This window comes from Oryx dammah, unplaced genomic scaffold (assembly GCF_014754425.2).
Source record: "Oryx dammah isolate SB20612 unplaced genomic scaffold, SCBI_Odam_1.1 HiC_scaffold_6, whole genome shotgun sequence".
Classification (NCBI taxonomy): domain Eukaryota; kingdom Metazoa; phylum Chordata; class Mammalia; order Artiodactyla; family Bovidae; genus Oryx; species Oryx dammah.
The window spans coordinates 24,288,076-24,299,684 of record NW_024070190.1 but is presented as its reverse complement, the minus strand read 5'-3'; the positions used below and the strand labels follow the sequence as shown (position 1 = coordinate 24,299,684).

The window sequence follows — 11,609 nt, the reverse complement described above, 5'->3', positions numbered from 1 at the left end:
ATTTCAAATCCTGAAAGATGATGCTGTGAAAGTGCCGCACTCAATATGCCAGCAAATTTGGAAAACTCAGCAGTGGCCACAGGACTAGAAAAGGTCAGTTTTCATTCCAATCTCAAAGAAAGGCAATGCCAAACAATGCTCAAACTACCACACAATTGCACTCATCTCACACGCTAGTAAAGTAATGCTCAAAATTCTCCAAGCCAGGCTTCAGCAGTACTTGAACCATGAACTTCCAGATGTTCAAGCTGGTTTTAGAAAAGGCAGAGGAACCAGAGATCAAATTGCCAACATCCACTGGATCATGGAAAAAGCAAGAGAGTTCCAGAAAAACATCTATTTCTGCTTTATTGACTATGCCAAAGCCTTTGACAGTGTGATCACAATAAACTGTGGAAAATTCTGAAAGAGATGGGAATACCAGACCACCTGACCTGTCTCTTAAGAAACCTATATGCAGGTCAGGAAGCAACAGTTAGAACTGGACATGGAACAACAGACTGGTTCCAAATAGGAAAAGGAGTACATCAAGGCTGTATATTGTCACCTGCTTATTTTACTTATACTCAGGGCACATCATGAGAAATGCTGGGCTGGAGGAAGCACAAGCTGGAATCAAGATTGCCGGGAGAAATATCAACAACCTCAGATATGCAGATGACATCACCCTTATGGCAGAAAGTGAAGAGGAACTAAAAAGCCTCTTGATGAAAGTGAAAGAGGAGAGTGAAAAAGTTGGCTTAAAGCTCAGCATTTAGAAAACTAAGATCATGGCATCCAGTCCCATCACTTCATGGGAAATAGATGGGGAAACAGTGGAAACAGTGTCAGACTTTTATTTCGGGGGGCTCCAAAATCACGGCAAATGGTGACTGCAGCCATAAAATTAAAAGATGCTTACTCCTTGGAAGGAAAGTTACAACCAACCTAGATAGCATATTCAAAAGCAGAGATATTACTTTGCCAACAAAGTTCTGTCTAGTCAAGGCTATGGTTTTTCCAGTAGTCATGTATGGATGTGAGAGTTGGACTGTGAAGAAAGCTGAGTGCCAAAGAATTGATGCTTTTGAACTGTGGTGCTAGAGAAGACTCTTGAGAGTCCCTTGGACTGCAAGGAGATCCAACCAGTCCATCCTAAAGGAGATGAGTCCTGGGTGTTCATTGGAAGGACTGATGCTGAAGGTGAAACTGCAATACTTTGGGCACCTCATAAGAGTTGACTCATTGGAAAAGACCCTGATGCTGAGAGGGATTGGGGGCAGGAGGAGAAGGGGATGACAGAGGATAAGATGGCTGGATGGCATCACTGACTCAATGGACATGAGTTTAGGTGGACTCCGGGAGTTGGTGATGGACAGGGAGGCCTGGCGTGCTGTGATTCATGGGGTCGCAAAGAGTCGGAGATGACTGAGTGACTGAACTGAACTGAACTGAACCTAGACAGTCTTACATGTCTTGGTACCCGCCCACCTCCTCATATCATCCTGGTTCTCTTTCCCAGGCTCCATACTCTGGCCATATTATTTTTGTTTTTTGTTTTTCCTCCCTAGCTCCTTGACACATTCACAGCTTACCTTTCTCAGGACCTTGGCACAAGCTGTTCTTGATTTGGAATGTCTCTCCCTGGCTTTTCCCAGCACTATCTCCTCATTCTCTTGACTTCAATTCCAATATCAACTCCTCAAAGACATTTTTCCTGCTGGCTCCACCTAAAGAATTAATGGCTCTTATTTTCTAACCCAGTCCCTTGTTCTTCTTCTAGCATTTACTTCAACTTGCAATTACGTCTCCATCACCAAAAATCAGCTTTATGGAGTAAGAGGCTTTGGCTGTCCTGTTTATGGCTGTATCCTGAGTATCAAATCAGGGCCCGGTACTCAATCAAACACCCACTATCTACTCTAGATGACCGGATGGGCAGTTCTCCAAGGAGGTCTCTGAGCTGTCTGGGTGTCAGAGGCTGGCTGCATCCCCCTTAATAAGAAAAAACTGGGAATGGACCCAACAGTTCCTTTACAAGATCTCCTCCTTACATTGCACTTAACCTGTTGGTTGCTTTTACCATAATGTGGTGCAGCCAGTCTCTCGGCCCGATTCTAACAGATTCGAATTTCCTGTTGCCCAGGAGAACAAATAGCCTAGTACTTCCCCACTGAATGAGTTCTAGGCTCAGTGGCGGTGCCTGGGTCTCATTTTTCAGATAGGTGGGTTGAGACCCCAGAGGTCAGCCTTTTTAACACCAGATCCAGGTCGGCACTGTGAATACCTGTGTCGGCACTGTGAATACCTGTCTACCTCCAGCCTCCCTTTCCCCTCAAGAACACTCTCAGCCATCTTCTCGGGATGAAGGTGAGGGACAAATCTCGGCAGGTGGTCCAAAGAAAGCCTGGTATTTTTAGCACCAAGGCTACCAAGAACCAGTCTTTACCTGCCGGTGGGTGTGTAAAGGAAACCTTTGCTGGATTTAAAGTAAATAAAATTTACTATTCTAGGTTGGAATCCTACCCCCACTCCCAGCCTCTGAGGCCCGGCAGGAACGCCTTTCAGTATCTTCAATTCAGCCATTTTTCTAACCCTGCGCTCACCTCTCTACCCGGTCACCCTCGTCGCACCCCGCCGCGAGACGTGGCCCCCACAGCTCGCGCTGCTCAAGGCTGGGTTCCGGTCGGGTCAGTGACAACGCCGACGTGGCATCCGCATATTGCGGAGGCCCCAGAGGTGGGGTGCGGGTCCCGCCTAGGCCTGCGCCACCAACTCACCCGGCGAGCGCCGACCAGGGCCGCCTTCGCCTCCCGCCCCGCCCAGAATGGTTCGCAGGGGCCCGGGGCCCCGCGGGCTCAGCCCAGGCGCGGACTGGAAGGCCGGGAGGGGCGGGGCGGGGGCGGGGCTATCGGCGGGGGCGGGGCGCGGAGGGCGGTGCCGCGCCGGGCGGCCCAGGGAAGCGGCGCCCCTTTCTCAGCAGCCACCCGGCGCCGCGCCCCCGGCCCCGCCCTCCGCGCCCCGCCCCCGCGCTCGGACGGCCTGAGTCGCGCCCTACCGCCCCGCGCCGCCGAACTTGCTCTAACTTCCTTGGCCGAGCCCGGCCGCGTCGCTGCTGTCGCCGCCGCCGCCGCCGCCACCGCGCCCGGGTGAGTAGAGCGCGGAGCCCCCGCTGGAGCGTCGGGCCCTGCCCCGCTCATTGTCTGAAGCCGATCCCCCTACTCCCCCCAGCGCCCTCTGGGGACAAGGACGGATCCCCTGGTCCAGGGTCGGTCCCTCCAGCGCCCTCGCTCCTGCCCCGGGGCGGCCCGGCGGCCAGCGCTGGCTTTGTCTGCTCAGATCGCCCGCGAGGGGCTGAGGCCTTGGCCGGGACCCCGCTGAGCCGAACTCGGGCGCCGAGAGGACAGAGAGCCGCAGCGGTCGACCCGGCTGGCGCTCGGGGTTCTGTCGCCCTCGCCCTGTCCGCGTTCCGGGACGGGTGCCTGCTGGGGCCGGGCGTGGGTGGGAGCACTTGGGGAGGGAGGGATCAGATCGCCGTGGTCCTGGGCTCTGCTCCTCTCCCCAGCCGCGAGCCTTGGGATGGGCACTCCTTTCGGTTCGCCACAGACCCTCAGCCGCCCGGAGCTCGGGCTAGAGGGTGGAGGGTGGCGCCGACCGGGGAGGGCGGTCCCCTCCCCTGCCCCACCGCAAGTGTGCTCCCAGTCTCCCACCCTGGCCCTAAGTCGCATTCTGCCCTTCACGGATTTGGGGCGGCCGGAGTTTGAGTAGGTGGTGATCCTGCTTCTCCGTGTTGGTCGTTTGGGGTTGTGCTTGGGAGCAAACCCAACTCCTGATGTAACTGGAACTTCGGTCGAGTTGGGTCTGTGGCTGTGGAGTTCGCTCGTCCCGGGCCACTGCTCCTGCCCGGTAGGGGTGATGGTATTGGTAGGTAGGGTGTGTGTATGTGTTTATGTAGAGACTTGTGCATCGGGACCGCTGGGACACGAATCCGGGGTAACACGAAGTTGGTCTCTCTCTGGAAGCAGTCCGTGCTGTTGGGAGTCGTGGGGAAGCGGCTGGCCCCGGTGCTGGCCTGGCAGCAGGATCCGGCAGCAGTGTACCCGTTCGCAGGCTGTCCCTGGTGGTGGGGTCTAGGGGCATCAAGTCAACCTGGGCCCTGAGTGCAGGGCATTGCACTGGAGCCTGTGCAGGTGTGCTGTCTGAACCACAGTCAGCTCCATAGGATTCCTCCCCTCTTCTGAGATGGGGGTTGCCCTCTGGTTGATAAAAGTGGGTGGAGCTGCTTGCCAAATCCTTCAGGGTAACCTTTCCCCTTCCCCTTGACCTCAAGGTACAGGAAGTTAGTGCCTGCAGAGTGCTTGGGTCACCCTTCCCTGTTGGTGAAGCAAAAGCTGGCACCTCAGTCATCAGAGCACCCCAGTACCCCTACATCACCTCTAGCCTTCAGTAAGCCCTGTGGAAGGCCGAGCGCCCTTGTTTCCAGGGATCTTCCAAGCACCCTCAGAATGAAACTCATACTCCATGATGGCCCCGCATGTCCTTCCAGCTCCTCTCTCTGCTATCTCCAATCTTTGTCTTTTTTTTTTTTTTAATCAGGCCAAGTTTAATATAGACAAATTAGTTTTACTGCAATTAGTGAAATCGCTCAGTCGTGCCCGACTCTTTGCGACCCCATGGACTGTAGCCCACCAGACTCCTCCATCCATGGAATTTTCTAGGCAAGAGTACTGGAGTGGGTTGCCATTTCCTTCTCCATCCAAGCTTTGTCTTGTCTTGAGGATCCATGATGTCTGGGGGTCAGGCCTTGGAGGCCCAGGCTACTAGATGAATTTCCCCTCCTGTCTTCCTGCATCCTCACATTTCTGAACTCCATTGCTTGAACCACTAAACATGGTCTTCAGTTCATTCAACAAAGCGTGGTTGAGAATCTGTGGGGTGCCAGGCATTGTTGCAAGCCCTGTTCTAGGCTCACAGCTCCCTGATTGGCTGCCAGTTCTATGCGGTCTTAGAACCTGGGCTGAACATGTAGTAGATGCTCTGTAGTGTTTATTAATCTGAACTCAGTCTCAGCTTAGCAGCACTGTTCAGGCACACGAGTTCAAGCCCACTGATGCATCCTGAGGTTTGTAGCTGCCTCTAGCAAGAGAGGGCAGGGAAAGGAAGGAACCGCAGAAGGGTTGACTGCTTAGGAAAGTTCCATCCTTTACCAGCTGGGTAGCTGTGCAAATCTCTGAGGCCGGATGAGGGTGCCTCCCAACCCTCCCATCCCGCATTTGGGAGTGGGAGGACAGAACACATTCTCCATGCGAGAGGGGAGGGAGCTCTGCCCCATAGGTCCTGGTGGTAGTGAAGTTTCCAGAGAGGCCAGGACTGGGAGTTCTGGAAGCTCTGCGTTGTGGAAGCATCTCCTGAGGCCTCACGCTAGGGTTACCTTGTGCTCAGGGATTTGACTTCAACTTTTACTGAAACAGAATTCAGCTTGGCAATGCTTACAAAGTGCCATTGTGCCAGTCCTGGGAAGCCTTTGCCGGATTTAAAAACTGGAGGAGTTACGGACAAGCTTATAGCAATTACATGGAATGTTTAAATGTGTAGTAATCGTGTTTATTAAGACTTAGTGTTTATTGAGACATATCACATACTATCCAAAAAGCTTTATTTGTATTCATTCATTTAATCCTTGAAAGAACACAGTACAGTGGGTAATGTTAATGTCCCACTTTACAGATGGTGAAACCATGGCCCACAGAGGTCACCGAGTGAGATCTGAATGTGAACTGGGTTTTCTCATATCTAATTAGATAAATTAGATAAAGCCTCCTCTCAGAAGTGATTCAAGTTGATTAGTACACTGAAGAGCCTGGCCCACAGAGGAGCTAGTAAATTCTTCAGTGCAGGTCCCCTTATATCCTCTGCTTCTGAAAGCATTTCATCTGTCTGGGCACAAAGCAGGTGTCTCTGAACCCCTGCTGGTTGACTGTCAGTGTAGCTTTTATCTTCCTAAGGCCAGGGGATGGGAAGGCCAGCACTGCCATGCACAGAAGATTGGGGAGTGAGTCATTGCCTGTAGCTGTCTAGATAGATCAGGGTTTGCCGTGGTAACAATCCTCAAATCTCAGAGGCCTGAAGCAATGAAGGATTATTTCTTACTCACACCACATCCATCGCATATCTGCTTTATGTTGTTCTCACCATGGGACCCATGCAGATTAATTGGAACGCTGCTGGTCACTTGGACCTGGAGACAGGGAGCACGGTGAATCTCACCCTGGCTCCTAAAACTTCCACCTAGAAGTGGTGTTTCAGTAGCCAAAGCAGTCACATGGCCATACTTCCCTGCAGGGTGGGGAGCGAAAGAGGACTGGAAACATTTGGGGAAGAGCACTGATGTCTGCCACCTGCCCAACACTGTGCTGTCTCTGTAACTTATTTGCAAGGTCTAGATCTGAGTGTCGTAGGTTTCTGTGTCACCAGGAACATCAATCATGAATTAGTCAAAGAAATGTCATTTAGGTTAGAGATGAATTGAAGTGTCACATTTGAAGGGCAGAGGTATGGTGAACAAAAATGCTTATTAGCGTAGTAAGAGGTGGTCTGCACAAGCAACTTGTTCCTCTGACCCTGGACAAGTTATTTTGAGTTCCTTGGGTTCTCCTTTTCTTCTTCATTTATTCAGTCATCAGTTCGTGGGCCTAAGGACTGGTGCAGAGACCCTAGCCAGGGATTCTCATTAAGCACTTGTTTAGCTCCTTGCCTGGCACTCGGGACTGTGAACTGGGTTCCAGGATCCCTGTTTGCTGCTGCTGGGTCCTGTGGCCTTTAAGGAGGGATGGTATTACCCATGGGACGGGAAGCAGGCTCCTGCTCCCTGTCTCTGCCCTGACACATCAATCCTTGGATTTCTTATCTTCCTCATATTCTGTATGTGGCGAGTAGGGGCAGCCAACTTTCTTGGAAGCAGGAGCAGGCAGAAATACCCCCATAGGCTTTGCCCTTCCCCTTCCACCAGTGAGATTCTAAGGCTGAGCTTGCAGGCCTCAGGGTGTGGAAAGGTAAAGTGGTGATGTTACCTAAAGGATGGAGCCACATGGAGATCAGGCTTGGATGTGGGGTTGGGGTGGTTCTCTGGCCTGTGAAGCGGGTGGGACCCCTTTGTTAATTGCATTTTCCCACCTGGGCCACCTTTGCAGGGTGTCCAAGAGCCGGCTACACTTTGGACCCTGCTTTTGTGCTTTGTTGCCTGCTTTCTCCCTGGTGACCTCCAGCAAGGCCAGGAAACCCTGGTGAAGGTGGAGAGACCTCAGGTTCTTCTGCTGTGGTTAACTCACTATCTTTAGGCATGTTTCCTCCTTTTTCAGGGCTTCTGTTTTCCTGTCAGGAATACAGGGAGAGGTAACGGTGGTCTACAGCAATGGTCTCGATTTTGCCTGGTCATCAGAGTGCTCAGGGGACTCTACATACACCCGTTTTTTGAAAAAATCTTTGATCTAAGTGAATGCCAACATTGGTTTGTCGTATCTTCATTATAGCAATGGGGGTGATTCATAATGTGTCAACATCTGTTTTCTCCTTTAACAGCATGTTTTTTTGATTCAGACAGAAAAGTGGTGTGTTGGACTAGCAGAGTGTCTGGCCTGGCCAGTGGGAACCAGTGCCTTTGCCGATTAAATGTACCAGTGAAGAATGTTGTCCATCACATAGAGTGGACAGTGATAAGGCCAGCTTTCGAGTTGCACCTACTTTGTAGCTGAGTGACCCAGACAAGCCTTTGAATTTTTTTCTCTCTTTCTTGGACTTGGTGTTTGCATCTGTAAAGTGAGAAGAATCTGCCCTCCCTGTTCCCGGTGGAGTTACTGTGAAGCATACACACTTCAGGTTTGAGAGGCAGTATGTGCAGCTCTTGAGTTAGGCTGATGTACTCTGGTTTGGGACTGCTGCCATGACTCTGATGGCTCCCAGCAAAGTGCTCACCAGCTGCGGGTTCTGGGAACCCCACTTTCTCCATTCTTGGGCCTGGTGGGGGTCCAGTGGGGCTGGGCGAGGCTGGGCGGGGCTGGGCAGGGCTGTGGTTTTCTCTTAGGAGGCAGCAGGCCTGGTAATCTGAGATACGGTGGGCCTGGGCAGGCTTCTGGAGGTCTGTTCTGTCTCCCTCACTCAGCAGCCAGAGAGAAGTTCCTGGAGCCCTGGTGTCCATCAGCTGGACAGCTGGAGGGACTGGCCTCTCCCTTCCTGGGCTCTGTCTGCCTGTGTCTAGTGGCTGTGAGCTGTGGTGGTGGGGCCTTTGGGATGCTAGTCAGGTGCATTCCTGGTGCTGCCTCTGTGTCCCCCTGGAATTTGGGAGAGCTGAGGCCAGGCTTTTCTGCATGGGTAAGGTTTGGGGAGAAGTCATGCTGTGGGGCTGAGCAAAGGTTGACTCCGAGAAAAGGGTTGATGAACCTCCCCCGTCTCTGGGTTTTCCCTGTCTACCTGTACTAATCACTGGGGCCTGTGCCAGTCTATTTTGCAGGGCCCCAAAAGTTAAAAAACAAAACAAAACTTTGAGGAAAGTGTTGTCCTGATACTCAGGAGAGGGGCCCTCAAACAGCAGTTGGAATTATAAGAGTGTTTCCTGAATCTCTTCAATCCATACCCTGAGGTCCGAGTGGTGAGCCTGGGAAGGCCCAGGGGACCAGCATATCCCTGGACACAGTCCTAAGGCAGGGTCTGCAATTATGCATCAGAAGCCCCCCCAGGGCACTGTGGGAAACTCGGGCTTATTGAAAAGTGGCAGGTGGTAATAAGGAATATGATCGCCCCAGCTTCAGATTTGGTCTCTCGTGGAGAGGCAACTGGGCCCCATACACCCTGCTCAAGTTCAGGCCATGGTGTGGCTTTCAGCTTTTGGTATGTTTTGAGGCCCAGTCTGGAGTGCCCGTTCAAGCTGTGCTCAGGACCTGGCTCTTTCCAGGCCTCCCAGCTGCAGCCACCAGCTGCTCCAAGGAAAGGCTCCGATTGTCCAGCAAGTGACCATTGCTGCAAAGAGACTCTGTCTCCTCTCCAGGTGACCTCCCTGATGTCTGGCTGCTCTGTAGCTGGTTTCAGCCCTTTATTTCTGGGCCAGGCAGACAGAATCTGTCCCTGGGGATTCTTGGGGGAGGCCAGCGACCAGCCCCAAATGCCACCCCCAGTTGTTCTGACACTCCAGGTCCAGGAAGACGTAGAGCTCCATATTGTTAAAAGAAAAAAAAATTATTCTGACACTTGTGAACACAGTAAGGTAGACTTTCTTCAGGACTGTCATGATAGGTGTAAAGACTATAACAATGGGGTTTTGCAGTAAGGGAGAGAGATTGGGCTCAACCCCAAATATTACAGGGAAAAGTGGGAATTTACAGCCAGGGAGCAGAGTAGGGGGAGGGGTGGATGGATGGAGAATTTATGAGAGGGTAGGGTAGTTCTTTGTTAACAGACCTAACAGAATTCTTGCTGAAGTCAGGCTAGGGTGATCACATAACATGTGGGGGATGCTGCACTAGGAGGGTGAGGATTTGGTCAGACGTGCCAGGTGACCAGCAGTGGAGCCTGCCTAAACTGCCTTAGCAAGATTCTTGCTAAACCTGAAATCTACCAGGACAGAGAGAGAAGGGGCAGCGGGCTCAGAGAAGCCTGACTAGCTCGGTCAAAGAGACTGTCAGTGTATGAGGCTAGCTTCAGCCTTTGTTCGGTCTTGCCCACGCTTTTCACATTGGCCTGAGCTCATCACTACTCACGCTTGTCGCTCAAGAGTGGTACTCTCTTTGTGGGCATCACTCTTGTTTCCAGAAACCCTAGTCCTTTTCTTGTCAGCATTTACTGGCTCCTTGGCCCCTGAAGTCCCTTGACCACCTTCTGCAATTGGCCCCTTGACCACCTTCTGCACCCAGGAAACAGCCTTGGGTGAACCCTTGGCCTTGGTTCCCTGTGGCCCCCCAGTGCTGGCTGCCCTTGTTGCCAGATGTGTTGGGAGCCAGATAACAGCCTTTTGACTCTGGACAACCCTCGCTACTTGACCCTCTTTCCTTGGCCCCTGTATCTTGTGTTTCCTGTTCTCCGCATTCTGGGCAAACCAGTCCGACAACTTTATGGATCTGTTTCTCTCCCACAGGCCTTGGATACAACTATCTAAAGTGCCTGACCTGGGCCAAGGGAGGTGCAGTGGGTGACTCTCCCCTCCCCACCCTGCTCCATTGCTGCAGCTCCAGGGCCTTCTGGCCGGATCCTCCCCTACCCCCAACTGCTTCCTTCCACTGTCTGTGGCCTTCCTATCCTCCTGGTTCTCTCTGCCCTTCTTGTCTGTTTGCTCACACCTGCACAGATGACCCTGTTGGGTGTGTCTGCTACTCTTGGAGGTGTTCATGTCTCAGTAGCCAGCTTTTTAGGAATGATGCCACCCGCGGTTGTAAGAAAAAAAAGGGAGTGTGGAGAAAACCTGCTGGCTGCGGGGCTCAGAGCCTTCCCCACTTCCTGAAGGCTGGCTTCCACCCCAGCAGGGGAACAGTGGCTCTGTGCACCCATCCTGCCTCTGCTGTCATCGTCTCCTTTGTCCTAGTTGCTTCCTGTGAAATACAAGTAATGATATAAACAAGGGGCCTGTCAACAACAAAAGAGCCAGTAGCTGCCTTGAGGTATTCATTCCCAAGGGAGCAGGGAGGAGCCAGTGGCGTGTACCCTGGTGCAGGGGTGCAGTGTGCAGCTCTTTCTGGGGCTCCTCTGGGCTGGGGAGTCCTGATGCTCTCTCTGTGGGAAGACAGATGTGGGGAGGGGCAAGGGGGAGGTGCCAGCTGGGATGCTGTAGGATTCAGTGTGTTGAGCATCAGTGCCTACCTGGGTGTGGGAGCCCTGCTCACTCATGCAGAAAGACCGTGTGAGAGGCTAGCCTTGGTGTGATGGAGGGTTGGTGGTCTGATGGACCACAGCTCCTGAGGGCCTACTGAAGGGCCAGGAACTTGTTTCCAGTAGCTGAGGTCCAAGGGCTCTGGCTACCTGCATGATTCTGCTTGTCATGATGTCTCATTTGTACTCCTTTATTTCCAGCCTCCTTGTTGAACATTGAACATCAGAAAGCCTCTTACAGAGTAGGGGAGCCAAACTTATACCTCCCCTGTTTCTAGCCACCTTTGTCTGTGGCCTGGGCACTCTGCAAGTCCTTAGGGGATCTTTGTGGTTTGCTGGGGGTGGGGCAGGGGACCTCTGCTAGGTAGAGAGAGCTCCATCCAGGAAGCACTCAGTCCCTGCCTTCCAAGTGGCCTCACTCCAATGGTCTGGCCCATCCTAGTTCTAATAGGCATTGTGTCATACCCCTCAGAAGCCGAAGAGAGACTGAGATAGTTATTCTGTTGTCCCTTAGGGGGAAAATCACTTGGAGGAAATACATCAGTGCTTCTGAGTGCAGAGTATTTATTGATGTGTCAGTTAAAGTAGGCTTTTAAACAACATGTATGTGTCCCTTTAGTAAGGAGCAAGCGTGCACACCCATCTCGCAGCTCCATTTTGCAGCTTGCATTTCCTGAAAGGTGCAGGGAGTTTAGTGGTTAAGGGATTGGAGTTTAGAGCTGGGATTTTGGAAAAACTGTTTTTAGCTTGTCCTTGGAGTTGGGCCAGGCCTAGAAATC

At 52.3% G+C, this 11,609-nt stretch overlaps 1 protein-coding gene and 1 long non-coding RNA gene across 2 annotated transcripts in view; one reads left to right on the top strand and one right to left on the bottom strand.

The window, feature by feature from the left end:
• Nucleotides 1–1,536: 1,536 nt before the first annotated feature.
• On the bottom strand, nt 1,537–2,777 carry LOC120865364. The gene is made up of 2 exons (XR_005721377.1): nt 2,586–2,777; nt 1,537–1,709 (listed from the first exon to the last, which is right to left on the bottom strand). It is a non-coding gene; the product is annotated as an uncharacterized LOC120865364 (long non-coding RNA).
• A 246-nt stretch (nt 2,778–3,023) lies between these two features.
• TSPAN14 (tetraspanin 14) overlaps nt 3,024–11,609 on the top strand; it is a 54,206-nt gene continuing 45,620 nt past the window's right edge. The window contains exon 1 of the mRNA XM_040242583.1: nt 3,024–3,128. The gene's annotated coding sequence lies outside the window, so the exon portion shown is untranslated. The remainder of the gene's footprint in view (nt 3,129–11,609) is intronic.